Here is a 13,137-nt window from a genome sequence, read left to right as displayed (position 1 = left end):
GGGCAGGGAAGGGGAGAGCAGCAGGGAAAAGAGCTAATGCATGCCGGGCTTCATACCTAGGTGATGGGTCGTCAGGTGCAGCAAACCACCATGACACATGTTTGTGTACCTACGTAACAAACCTGCACATCCTGTACATATTACTTTAAAGAAAAACCCAATAAGAAAAATAATAATAATAATAATCTGCCTTTGATATTCCAGGCCTGCCTTATAGTTGGAGATTCACATCCTTAGTGACCATTGGGACAAGCATGCGGGGAGGGCTGGGCCCCAAGACCCGGAAGTGGCCCTGCCTGGCCATTTGCGCAAGCAGCATGAAAGCCAGAACTACAGCTGGTGCACCTAGTTCTTCTGGGCAAGGGAGGCCCACGTGAAACCTCGCGGGGGAGAGAGAAGGAGGCTACCTTTCATCTCAATGAGCCAACAGCCTCACACCTTTAAGTCCTGCCTAATCTTACGATGGAGTCGAGTCATTGCTTCTTCCCTGCCAAGTCATTCAGGATTCAGCGGCTCCAGCTGCCCTCAGGATCTGATGGAATCTTGAAGGCAGAGTTCCGAGACTGCTGTCCAGGATAGAGAAGCTCCCGGCTGGGTCAGGGCCTCCTCAGGTTCCAGGCAGGACCCACCCCAAAGCCCTCAAGGCGGTAGAGGCCTGTTTTCAGGTCTATTTTTAAAGATCTCTAGGGGAAGTGGTTTCTGAATGCTCTGTAGGATGAGGCTGTGAACAGAGATTGTTTCATTTGCTCGGGGCTGGCAACAAAGGGACGTACAACCCGTTCTCACCGCGCCAGTGCGTTAAAAAGCACTGCAGACTATCATTACCTTTTGCCAGTTGGACTGGTTGAGGAAACCGATGGCTTCCCCTACAGCTGGGGAGGCTGCCAGCCCCGGGTTTCTTGGGACAGTCCCTGAATATCTTGGTCTAGCTTCGAATGCACTTGCTTTATGAGTCACCATCCAATTAAAATAAAAGTGGCCAAGGAAAAAGAATCGAAGGAAAAGACAGGAAAACTATGCAGAGGATCCAAAGCAAGTACGCATTTATGTTACAGGCATGCCTTATTCTAAAATCACCAACACAAAAGCTCAATTTACAATACAGAAATTGCCTAGAATAGAGGCAATTATACTCATGGCAGAATGTGAATGATTTCATTTTACCCAGAAAAAAAAGAAAGAAAATTCATCAGAAGTTTCCTTTTGGTCTCCTCTCTAATAAATTTTAAATATTACTAAACTGTCAGAAATCTGATTTACTTCTGACTTTTTCCAACCCCCCTGTACGGTATAAAGTCATCCCTTCTTGAATTCTGAAGCTGGCCACCTAAGCTTGGAAAACACCAAATGCTTTTGTAATTCTAGATAATAAGAAGTGCTCGTTTGGCATGAAAGAACATGAACTGTAAACACCAGCTCATCAAAGGACTTCAAATGTCTTAGAAAGGAAAGAAAACAATCCAGTCCAGGAGCCAAACATGATAACAAACCCAACTCATAGAAGGCTTCAGTCATTAGGCACGGAGCCAACAGCGGCTGTGCTCCTGGCTTCTTCCTCTTTCACAGCTCAGCAAGCTAGAGAGACGGGGGTTGGGTTCACCACGTTTACCACTGGGTTGATCTTACTTTTTAAAACCACTTTATTGAAGTCTGGTTGGCATGTTAAAAAAAAAAAAAAAAGCTGTATATATTTCATGTCTACATTTCAACAAGTTTGGGGATAAATTATACAATGGTGAAACCAATACCACCTCAAATCTATGAACACATCCATCACCTCCCAAAGACGCCTCCTGCCCTGTTTTATTATTTTGTGTGCACACATCTCTGTTTGTGTTAAAAGCACAGCATAACGCTGGGCGCAGTGATTACATGCCTGTAATCTCAGTGCTTTGGGAGCCTGAGGTGCGAGGATCACTTGAGCTCAGGGGTTCGAGACCTGCCTGGACAACATCCTATTTCTACGAAAAAATATATAAAAATTAGCTGGGCATGGTGATGCACACATGTAGTCCCAGCTACTCGGGAGGCTGAGATGGGAGGATCGCTTGAGCCCAAGAGTTCGAGACTGCAGTGAGCTATGACTGCACCACTGTCCTCCAGCCTGGGCAACCAAGCAAGACCCTGTCTCCAAAAAGGAAAGAACACAGGGCCAGGTGCGGTGGCTCAGGCCTGTAATCCCAGCACTTTGGGAGGCTGAGGCGGATGGATCACAAGGTCAAGAGATCAAGACCACCCTGGCCAACATGGTGAAACTCCAACTCTACTAAAAATACAAAAACTAGCTGGACATGGCGGTGGGTGCCTGTAGTCCCAGCTACTCAGGAGGCTGAGGCAGGGGAATCGCTTAAACCTGGGAGGCAGAGGTTGCAGTGAGCCGAGATTGAGCCACTGCACTCCAGTCTGGTGACAGAGCGAGACTCCATCTCAAAAAAAAAAAAAAAAAAAAAGAACGCAACTTAAGATCTACCCTCTGCACATTTACGCATGCAATACAGGAGGGTTAGCTCTAGGAACTATACTGTATAGTAAATCCCTAGAACTTGTTTCTGTGGCATAACTGAAGCTCTGTATCATTTAACCACTGCCCCACCCCTGGTGACCACCATTTGACACCCTGCTTCTATGCATCTGACTAGACTCCACAGAGAAGTGACGTCTATTTTGATCTAATATTTAAAGTGAGGTTTAGACTTGGCATAGGCAGAGGAAGAGGAGCAGAGGGTCCTTGTGGACCCCTGTTTCTAGTCACCCTCTTTCCCACATCTGGCCCAAAGCAGGATGAAAGCCCAGGGCCAAACTGTAAAGCAGATGAAGCGACTCTTAGCTTCCTCAGCCTTCCCTGCCTGGTCACTGTCTCACTCTTTCCTTCTTCCCACAGGTCCTCCCAGTCCTGTGTCCTCCTAGAAACCAGACACTGAGGAGGAATGTGGCCATGCCTCTCTGAGTAGCAGCTGCGTCTTGCTACTTCAGGACATGGAATGCGCTCTAACTCGAATTTCAGATGTCAGAAGAAAGGGAGGCACTGGGCAAAACCTCACTTTTTGATGGGGAAGAAAGATACAGAATGAAGTCACAGTGAGGCCTAATGTGAGACCAGGCCAGTGCAGGGGGTAGACCAGTTGCTCAGGAGAAACTGCTGTTCAAGACCATGGCTCTGTCTCCTTAAACCCCTTTGATCGACTACTTATCTAGTGGACAAGAGTGACCCCGACCGCTGCCAGCTCTTCCGATGTGGCCTCAGTAGTGCTCCAGGTTGGAAGGGGGAGGGTTCTGACTCACAGAAGAGAAGTCTTCCCTCCAAAAACAATCCAGACATAGGGTCAAGGGGAGTATTTGGGGATAGAAAATGGCATCAGAAGGCATCCAACGTGGCCCCGTCTGCAGGTGTTCTGGGCTTGTGCCATGTAAATACACAGGAAGATGTCTCATCACCAGCTCTGCCTGGAGAACCAGTTCCACCTGCCCACTGCCTGCAGCTGCTTGGAGGGCAGGCCCAGGAAAAGCCTCAGTGAGACCCAATTCCTGGGCAGAAATGCCTCCCTGGACAGCCACACCAGGGCCTCTGAAATATTTTATCTTGGGTGGGGAAAGAATGTGAAATAGATGAGCTGTAGGGACAATCTTTTCCATTTCCTCCTCTAGCTTGCTCACAAAGTGGTTCCCCAAGTTGCAGACCCCACAAGTTAGCACTTAGGGCCTGAGCCATGCTGGAGGCTCAGTCCCACCTTAGGGCCAGCGGCCAGCCGTCTGCCCTCAGCCATCCTTGGCTGCAGAATGTCCCTGTGGCAGGGACGCCTCCCAGGCAGGTGGGCAGCTGAGTTGTCAGCAGCGATGCTGCCTGTCCAAGGAGATCTGGGGGTCAGCAGTATCTGCGGCAGCATGACATGCCATAGGGCACTGCACTGCAAGTGACTTCAGCGTCAGGTTTTCCTTCAGGCAGGGTTCTGCATCTGTCACTGGCATGGGTGTTTCTTTCTTCCTTCCTTTTTTCCCTCCTTCCCTCCCTCCTTCGTTCCTTTCAACAGAATCTCACTCTGTTGCCCAGGCTGAAGTACAGTGGCACAATCTCGGCTCACTGCACCCTCCGCCTCCTGGGCGCAAGAGATTCTCCTGCATCAGCTTTCTGAGTATCCGAGATTACAGATGCCCACCGCCACATCTGGCTAATTTTTGTATTTTTAGTAGAGACAGAGTTTCGTCATGTTGGCCAGGCTGATCTCAAACCCCTGGGCTCAAGTGATCCACCGGCCTCGGCCGCTCAAAGTGCTGGGATTACAGGCATGAGTCATGTCACCGCACCGGCCCTTTTCCTCATTATTATGCCTGCAGGTCTGCAGTGGGGTCCCAACCTTCTGTTTCTGTCTTAGAGGGAGGTTGGATTCTCCTTGACATACTTCACTCCTTATCTTGTTGCTCTTGTGCCTACCCTTCTGAACGACAGTTGGGGGACAGGGATTTTGAAGTTAGAGCCACTTTCCTCTACCTAGTAACTTGGCAGGAAGAAATCTCAGAGAGATTCGACTGGAGGCTGGCGTTGCCTTTGCTGGAGAAGCTGCGTCCTGCCTTTCCGGCTGAGACTTTGTGAAATGTCTTGTTCCAGATTTCACTTTACTTAATTAGGGCATTCTTACTGCCATATGGAGGCCTCAAGTCTTCCAGTCATTGCTTTACATTTTGTGGAACTCTGAAAAGGGGCCAGGATCCTGAGAGCCTGGGGGTATGTCAGAGCTTTTATCCTATGACATTTCCTATCTCATTAGGCTGCTTCATTTGTTCCAGAGAGTTCGTAAGAAATCTCGGGATTTTATGGATTAACCTTTCTTTATTGGAGTGGAGGTTTAACCTTCCTATATATAGTCCTGCTTTATTGGAGGGGGCTAATGAAAGTGGAGTCCAGAGCTACTTTGGGTTATGCCAGAATCGTGTTTCTTTCTTCGACAACACTTTTCAGCATTTTTTTTTTTTTTTTTTTTTTTTGAGACAGGATCTCGTTTTGTCACCCAGGCTGGAGGGCAGTGGCACAAACATAGCCCACTGCAGCCTCGACCTCCTGGACTCAAGCAATGCTCTTGCCTCAGCCCCATGAGTAGCTGGAACTACAGGCGTGTACCACCATGCCCAGCTAATATTTTGTAATTTTTGTAGACAGGGTTTCACCATGTTGCCCAGTGTGGTCTCAAACTCCTGGGCTCAGGTGATCCTCCCACCTTGGCTTCCCAAAGTGCTGGGATTACAGGTGTGAGCCACCGCAATCGACCGATTTTCAACATTTTAAATGTGGGCTTATGCTTGTTTCCACATTCGGCCGTTGAGAGTGATCTTCTTTGCTGGACGTGACCATGTTTTGCTGAATTTATTAGGCTTTGGGGAGAGAGAGAGCTGTGCTCTGGCGTTATTTACTCTTGAGAAAATACAGGCCCACAGATACAGCAGCCAGCGTTGCCTGGTAGGGTGTGGGCAGCAGCAGGCTGTGGGGTTGCCTCGTGGTTCTGGAGGAGCGAGCGGCTCAGCCATCCACATAACTCCTTCACGAGCCTTTCCTCCCCAACCTGGAGATAGCCTTGGACTTCGCCCCCAGCCAGAGCCAGAAGATACAGGCCCAGCTTTCGATGGAATTTACATTGGAGAACAAGAAGTCCCTCCATTTCTTTCAGAAGCCTCTGCCCTGACCACTAATCTCTCTGCGCACACTCTACCCACAGGAATGACTTCACTGGCAGTCCCCTCAGTGTGACCTTGTAAGGAACCCACATTCCCTGATTCCTCTGCCATTCCCTTCTCCAGGCACTCAAGAGTCTATCTCCTCTTAGAATCCTTTCCCAAGACAGTAACTCCCGACTTCAGTGTCTAGGGGTAGGAATATGAAGAGTACCTTTGGGGGCCAGGTGCAGTGGCTCACATCTGTAATCTTAGTGCTTTGGGAGACCGAGGTGGGATGATTGCTTGGGGTCAGGAATTCAAAACCAGCCTGAGCAAAAGAGCAAGACCCTTATCTCTACGAAAAATTTAGAAAGTTAGCTGGGTGTGGTGGTGCACACCTGTAGTCCCAGCTACTCAGAAAGCTGAGGTGGGAAGGTAGTCTGAGAGTTTGAGGCTGCAGTGAGTCATGACTGCGCCACTGCATTTCACTCCACTCCACTGCACTCCAGCCTGGGAGACAGAGCAAGACCCTGTGTCTGAACATAAATAAACAAAGAGTGGCTGGGCACGGTGGCTCATGCCTGTAATTCCAGCACTTTGGGAGGACGAGGTGGGCAGATCACTTGAGGTCAGGACTTCGAGACCAACCTGGCCAACGTGGTAAAACCCTATCTCTACTAAAAATACAAAAATTAGCCGGGCAGGGTGGTGGGTGCCTGTAATCCAAGCTACTTGGAAGGCTGAGGCAGAAGAAGCATTTGAACCCAGGAGGCAGAGGTTGCAGTGAACTGAGATTGCGCCACTGCACTCCAGCCTGGGCGACAGAGCAAGACTCCATCTCAAAAATCAAAAACAAGCAAACAAACAAAACAAAGAGTTAAAGAGTCCCTTGAGTCCGTGGAAGAGCACGGGGAGGTGTGAGTGGCCCCTGCACGGGCACAACGCTTTTCAAGCACCCTGACATCTAAAGTGGCTGACTCGGGGACAGGGGTTCCCTTGCCACCCCTACCAGAGAGCTCCCCTCAGGGTGGGGACGGGATGGGGAGAAGCATGGTAGGGTATTTCTTTGGGAGTCAACCGACAACTATGCACAATCTTTGAAAAGCGTTATTTCAAAACTCAGCCCCCTCTACATTGTGGCATACTGCGGCAAAACACAGCCTCCCTGTCCTGATTTGGACTCTCCACTTTCCAAGGAAGGCTCTCGGCCTACTCCTGTGTGTGGCTGGGTCGGCGCCAGCCTTTCTGGGCACCAGGCCTCCGCTTCTGGAGGCTTATCGTGGATTCCCAAATTGGAAATGGGAGCAGAGACAGCCAAGGAAGAATCTGCTGAACAGACCTGGGGCTGTCACGCTCTGGGAGCCAGAGGGAAGGCTAGGAGGAAAGAGAGCCGCTATTTGGCAACCCCACTCCTGTCTGCCAGAGATGGAAGGAATTCCTCACCTGACTCGCCACCGCAGGTGCTCCTGTAACAAGCCATGGCTCCTCCACCTGCTGCCCTGGGAGCCACCTGGCTCTGCGCATGTGGTATGTGTGCAGCGGGGCTCGGGGCTCAGGGCTTTCAGGGAGGGCACGTGCCGTGGGGGCTAGGGGAGGGGATACCACTGTATTCCACCCCTCCATCTCCGGCTTAAATTATACCTGTTTTATTTTAAACAACAGAATTCCTGCATTGGAATAAGGCTTTGTCTGAGAGGTGGTCGCAGAAACAGAAATGTGCAGAATCTCCACTTTCAGAGGCAGCTGCCTGACACAGACATACCCCGGCAGTTCCAGCCCTGCCAGACACAGACATATCCCGGCAAGTCCAGCCCTGTGCGGCCAGTAGGAGACGCTCCTTCCGGCATGCGCATATGGTCACATCTCACTTTATTTTTATTTTGTAATTTTTAGAGACAGGGTCTTGCTCTGTCACCCAGGCTGGAGTGCAGTGGCACGATCTCGGCTCACTACAACTTCTGCCTCCCTGGTTCAAGCGATTCTCCTGCCTCAGCCGCCCGAGTAGCTGGGATCACAAGCACCTGCCACCAGGCCTGGGTAATTTTTGTATTTTTAGTAGAGATGTTGGCCAGGCTGGTCTCGAGCTCCTGATCTCAGGTGATCCACCTGCCTCGGCCTCGCAAAGTGCTGGGATTACCGGCGTGAGCCACTGTGCCCAGCCAAAACAACAGAAATTAATTTTCTTGCAGTTCTCAAGGCCAGAGGCGTGGAATTAAGATGTGGGCAGGGCCGGCCCCTTCTGGGCGCTCTGAGGAGGCTCCATCCCGTGCCTCTATCCTGGCTTCTGGCGGCCACTGGCGATCTTCCTCATTCCAGTTTCAGCCTCCCTCTTCACCTGGCCTTCTCTGTGTCTCCTCTTCTCTTCTGTGTCTTATATGGACAGTTGTCATTTAGTTTAGGGCCCACTCAGTTCACCCAGCATGTTCTCATCTCGAGATCCTAAAAGTGATTACATCTGCAAAGACACTTGTTCCCAATCCGGGACCATTCACAGGTGCTGGTGGACAGATCTTTCAGGAAGGGGCGCCACTGAACCCAGGTGTCCCAGTCTGTTCAGGCTGCTGTCACAAAATGCCACAGACTAGGGGGCTTAAGTGACAGACATTTATCTTTTCACAGTTCTGGAAGCGAAAAGTTCACCATCAAGGTGCTGGCAGACTTGGTTTCTTCTTTGTCTTGTGGGTTGTCACCCTCTCCCTGTGTCCTCGTGTGGCCTTTCCTCTGTGGGCTCTGTGGGTGTGTGCCCCTGCTGTCTCTGTCTGCTCGAATTATCTCTCTCTCTCTCTCTCTTTTAAGAGACGGGGTCTCGCTCTGTCACCCAGACAGAAGTGCAGTGACATGGTCATGGCTCACTGCAGGTTCACTCTCTCCTGGGCACAAGTGATCCTCCCACCTCAGCCTCCTGAGTAGCTGGGACTATAGGTGCACGCCACCATGCTCCTGCTGATTTTTTAATTATTTGTAGAGATGGAGTCTTGCCATGTTGCCCAGGCTGGTAGGCAGCACACACAGAATTTGCTGATGCATTGGAGGCAGGGTGTGAGGGAGAGGAGTCAAGTTCAAGGCCAAGGTTTTGGACCTGAACAACCAGAAGGATTAAGGGTACATTCACTGAGAAAAGGAAGGCTGGGAGCACAGGAGGTGTCATTGGTGGGGAGATGAGGAGTCTGGTCTTGGCCGTGGTCAGCTCCCGATGTCAAGTTGACCATCCGCATGGACCAGCTGGAGTGGCAACTGAGCCCTGGGTAGAGGCTGGCTGGAGGCGTTTTTTGGGGAGTGACCTGTGTGTGGATGGTGTTCTAGGCATAAAAGGACTCTCAAGCATTAGGCTCTGGGGATAGTCCTAAGATACAGGGAGGAGAGAAATTAGCAAGTGATTCTCCTGCCTCAGCCTCCCAAAGTGCTGGGACTACCCATGTGAGCCACTGTACCCAGCAAACATTTCCTCTTCTTATAAGGACACCAGTCATATTGAACAAGGGTCCAGCCTAACGATCTCAGTATAACTTGATTACCTCTGTAAAGACCCTACCTCCAAATAAAGTCACATTCTGAGGTGCTAGGGGGTTAGGACCTCAATCTATGAATTTAGGTGGGAGCCAGTTCAGGCCATAACAATGAATGAAGGTTATTTTCAAGCACAGCCTTTGCTAAAGAAGAGAAGAAACACACATTTATCCTCTAGTGATTCATCTCCCATCCTGGCGTTCCTTCCCACCTTGAAGGGCCTGGGTGTGAAGTGGCACTCTGTACCAAGGGCTACCATGCACCAGTCACTGTTCAGCACTTTGCATATATTCACCAACATCAGTCTTTCCTCCCCTCTTACATGTCACCTCTCTTCAGTGTGTTTGAGAAAGGGCGACAGGTTTCCCCACAACTGTTCCCAAGGTCCCTATCTTACGACGACTCCTCACACTAGCTGTTCCTCCTGCTCTGCCAGGGCCACTCTTTGCTTTGCTGTTGACCATGATCCAGAGAAACCCTGGACTGAAGTCCCCTTAGTACCACATGCCTGCTTTTTTACAAGGCTTTGCAGAGGGGGAGGTGGATATAGGGCAGACCACACCTGTCTTTGTGGCCCCATCCATGACTCCGCTCTGTAAAATCATCACCTTGTTAAACAAGTTCTGTCTGTTGGGGTAATTTTGGTGGCAAGTAAGAGCAAATCGAAGTCAAAGTGGCTTCAATAATAAGAGGAATGTATTGGCTGACATAAATGAAAAGCCTGCAGATGGAGTGGGCTTTAGGCAAGGGTTGATCCAGCTGTTCAACAACGCCACTTGGAACTCATTTTTCTTTTTTTTTTTTTTTTGAGACGGAGTCTCGCTCTGTTGCCCAGGCTGGAGTGCAGTGGCCAGATCTCAGCTCACTGCAAGCTCCGCCTCCCGGGTTCACGCCATTCTCCTGCCTCAGCCTCCCGACTAGCTGGGACTACAGGTGCCCGCCACCTTGCCCGGCTAGTTTTTTGTACTTTTTAGTAGAGACGGGGTTTCACCATATTAACCAGGATGGTCTCGATCTCCTGACCTCGTGATCCGCCCATCTCGGCCTCCCAAAGTGCTGGGATTACAGGCTTGAGCCACCGCGCCCGGCCTCACTTTTCTTTTCTAATGTGAAAATGTCTTTAATCTTCACATTTAAAAAAGTATTATTTACTGATGAAAAACTATTTTTTTCATCAACTATAAATCTTTGCTCCATTTGCTTTTTTAAAAAAAATTAATTTTTTTTTGGCCAGGCACGGTGGCTCACACCTGTAATCCCAGCACTTTGGGAGGCCGAGGCAGGTGGATCACCTGAGGTCAGGAGTTCAAGACCAGCCTGGCCAAGATGGTGAAACCCCGTCTCTACTAAAAATACAAAAAAATTAGCCGGGTGTGGTGGCACGTGCCTGTAATCCCAGCTACTCCGGAGGCTGAGGCGGAGAATTGCTTAAACCTGGAGGGGCGGAGGTTGCAGTGAGCCGAGATCGCGCCACTGCACTCCAGCCTGGGCAACAGAGTGAGGCTCCATTTAAAAAAAAAAAATTAATTAATTTTTGTGGGTACATTGTAGGTATATATATTTCTGGGGCACATGAGGTTTTGTTTGTTTGTTTGAGACAGTCTCGCTGTGTCACCCGGCTGGAGTGCAGTGGCAGATCTCTGCTCACTGCAACCTCCACCTCCCGGATTGAAGCCATTCTCCCACCTCAGCCTCCCGAGTAGCTGAGATTACAGGCACCCACTATCATGCCCGGCTAATTTTTGTATTTTTGTAGAGACGGGGTTTGGCCATATTGCCCAGGCTGGTCTTGAACTCCTGACCTCAGGCGATCAGCCTGTGTCGGCCTCCCAGAGTGCTGGGACTACAGCGGTGAGCCGCTGCGCCAGGCCGACATGAGTTGCTTTTGATACAGGGATGCAATGCGTAATAATCACATCATGGATAGTGGGATAGGAACTCACCTTTCTTTCCATCTCTTGTCTCTGTTTTCCTGGTATTGGTTTCCTTCAAATGCTCTCTCCCGTCTTTGGTTACAAGATGGCCGCTGGCGTCTTCTTGATTAAGCCAGAAGAATAATAGCCTTCTCCCATCTGGGTCAGCAGTTCTCAGCATGCCTCTGATTGGACCATCTTTGGTCACATGTTCATTTCTGAACCAATCAGTGTGGCTGTGGATAAGGTGGGACCACCCCAATGGCTCAGAAAAACAAGGACCCATTTCCGGAGTGGGAGAGTGGCGGCAGAACCTCCGCCCCACCCAGAACCACGTGACTGCTTAAAGACTTGGGCCACGAAGGCAGCTTGACACAGATGTCGGGAGCTCAGCTTTGTCATTCACGACAGGAGTTACTAGATTTCGCTGGGGGGGTGGAGCAAACAAAGTCTAATGACAACATGAAAGGAAAATTGTATGTATGTAAAATATGCCTTGTCCAGTGATCCAGGGGAAGATTCTTTAAGGAATACCCTTGTTGTAGCCAGAATTATGGCCCCTGCCAAGGAAATTCCACGCCCTAATTTCTGGGACTGTCCATATGCTATGGTGCCCCTGAACATGTTACTTTAATGGGGCAAAAGGGACTTTGCAGATGTCACCAGTTGAACTTCAAATAGGGAGATTATGCTGGATTATCCGGGCGGGCCCGGTATGTTATGTTAATGTTATGTTGTTGTGTTATACTGGCCCACCCAGATAAGGCAGAGGCAGAAGAGGAAATCAGAGAAATTCAAAGCACAAGAAGGCCTGGATGTGCCTCTGCTAGCTTTAGAATGGAAGAGTCCACACGAGAAGGAACACAGGTGGCCTCTCGGTGCGGAGACTGGCCCTACTTAGGCTGACGGCAAACCAAGATGGGGGCTTCACTTCCACAGTTGCACAGAATTGAATTCTGCCAAGAATTGCAATGAGCCTGGAAGTAGCTTCTCCCCATAGCCTTCAGGTTAAAGCCCAGCACAGTCAACACCTTGATTTCAGCCTGGGAGACCCTCAGCCACCCATCCAGCCCAGCTGTGTGGACTTCTGACTTACAGAGTTATAAATGAGTGTTGTTTGAAGCCACTAAACCTGTGGTAATTCGTTACAGAGCCAGAGGAAATGAACATGCCTCCCTGGGCTGCAGTTCTGGCTTGTCACCTACTGGCAGGGGCCCTTTCTACAAGAGGACCCTCTTCTCACAGATTCCAGCGTATGACCTTTCTGCCCTGCTTGGTAAAACCCTCCCGACTCCGCCAATGCACAATGGTCTTCTGGGTTCAGCATCCCCCAATCTAGTATAATTTCCTCAAATAAGAGTTACTCTATTTTTAATAATACCCCAGGCTCCATCAAGACATCCCAAGCCAGAACAGTCCAGAGTGGCCATAGGCCACTTGGTCCTGTACCCTTTGGGATCTTTCCATGAGTGTGGACCCCCAACACACTTCATTATTCTTACAATTGTCTCCTATGCCCACTCCAGCCAGGCTCTGCCCTCACCTGCTCACCTGCACGTCATTTAAACTGCAACCTCCTGGTTGCAGAACCAATGGTCAGTTCTCAGTCTTCATCTTACTTGGCCTGTCCGCAGCGTTTCACCCAATAGATCCTTGAAATACTTTCTTTTTTTTTTTTTTTTTGAAACAGAGTCTCACTCTGTCACCCAGGCTGGAGTGCAATGGCACAATCTCGGCTCACTGCAACCTCCGCCTCTTGGGTTCAAGCAATTTTCTTGCCTCAGCCTCCCAAGTAGCTGGGATTACAGGCGCATGCCAGCATGCCCAGGTAATTTTTGTATTCTTAGTAGAGACGGGGTTTCACCATATTGGCCAGGCTGGTCTCCAACTCCTGACCTCAAGTGATCTGCCCTCCTCGGCCTCCCAAAGTGCTGGGATTACAGGCATGAGCCACCGCGCTCAGCCTGAAATACTTTCTACAGTTGACTCCCAGGCCACTACGCTTCGCTCTCTGCCTTCACCTTTCTCTCTCTACCCCATCCTTCTGTCCTTGCTAATTTCTCTCCTCCCTGTA

At 50.0% G+C, this 13,137-nt stretch overlaps 1 long non-coding RNA gene across 3 annotated transcripts in view; it reads right to left on the bottom strand.

Moving 5' to 3' along the window:
• The window catches only part of LOC139356419 (uncharacterized), an 81,572-nt gene extending 70,365 nt beyond the window's left edge, over window positions 1-11,207 (bottom strand). For all 3 annotated transcript variants that reach the window (XR_011608272.1, XR_011608273.1, XR_011608271.1), the window contains exon 1: window positions 11,094-11,207. This is a non-coding gene — a long non-coding RNA (uncharacterized lncRNA). The remainder of the gene's footprint in view (window positions 1-11,093) is intronic.
• Window positions 11,208-13,137: the final 1,930 nt, after the last annotated feature.

Source organism: Macaca nemestrina, chromosome 9 (assembly GCF_043159975.1).
Source record: "Macaca nemestrina isolate mMacNem1 chromosome 9, mMacNem.hap1, whole genome shotgun sequence".
In the NCBI taxonomy this organism is placed as follows: Eukaryota; Metazoa; Chordata; class Mammalia; order Primates; family Cercopithecidae; genus Macaca; species Macaca nemestrina.
The sequence above is the reverse complement of the archived record's forward strand: the minus strand, read 5'-3'. Positions and strand labels throughout refer to the sequence as shown.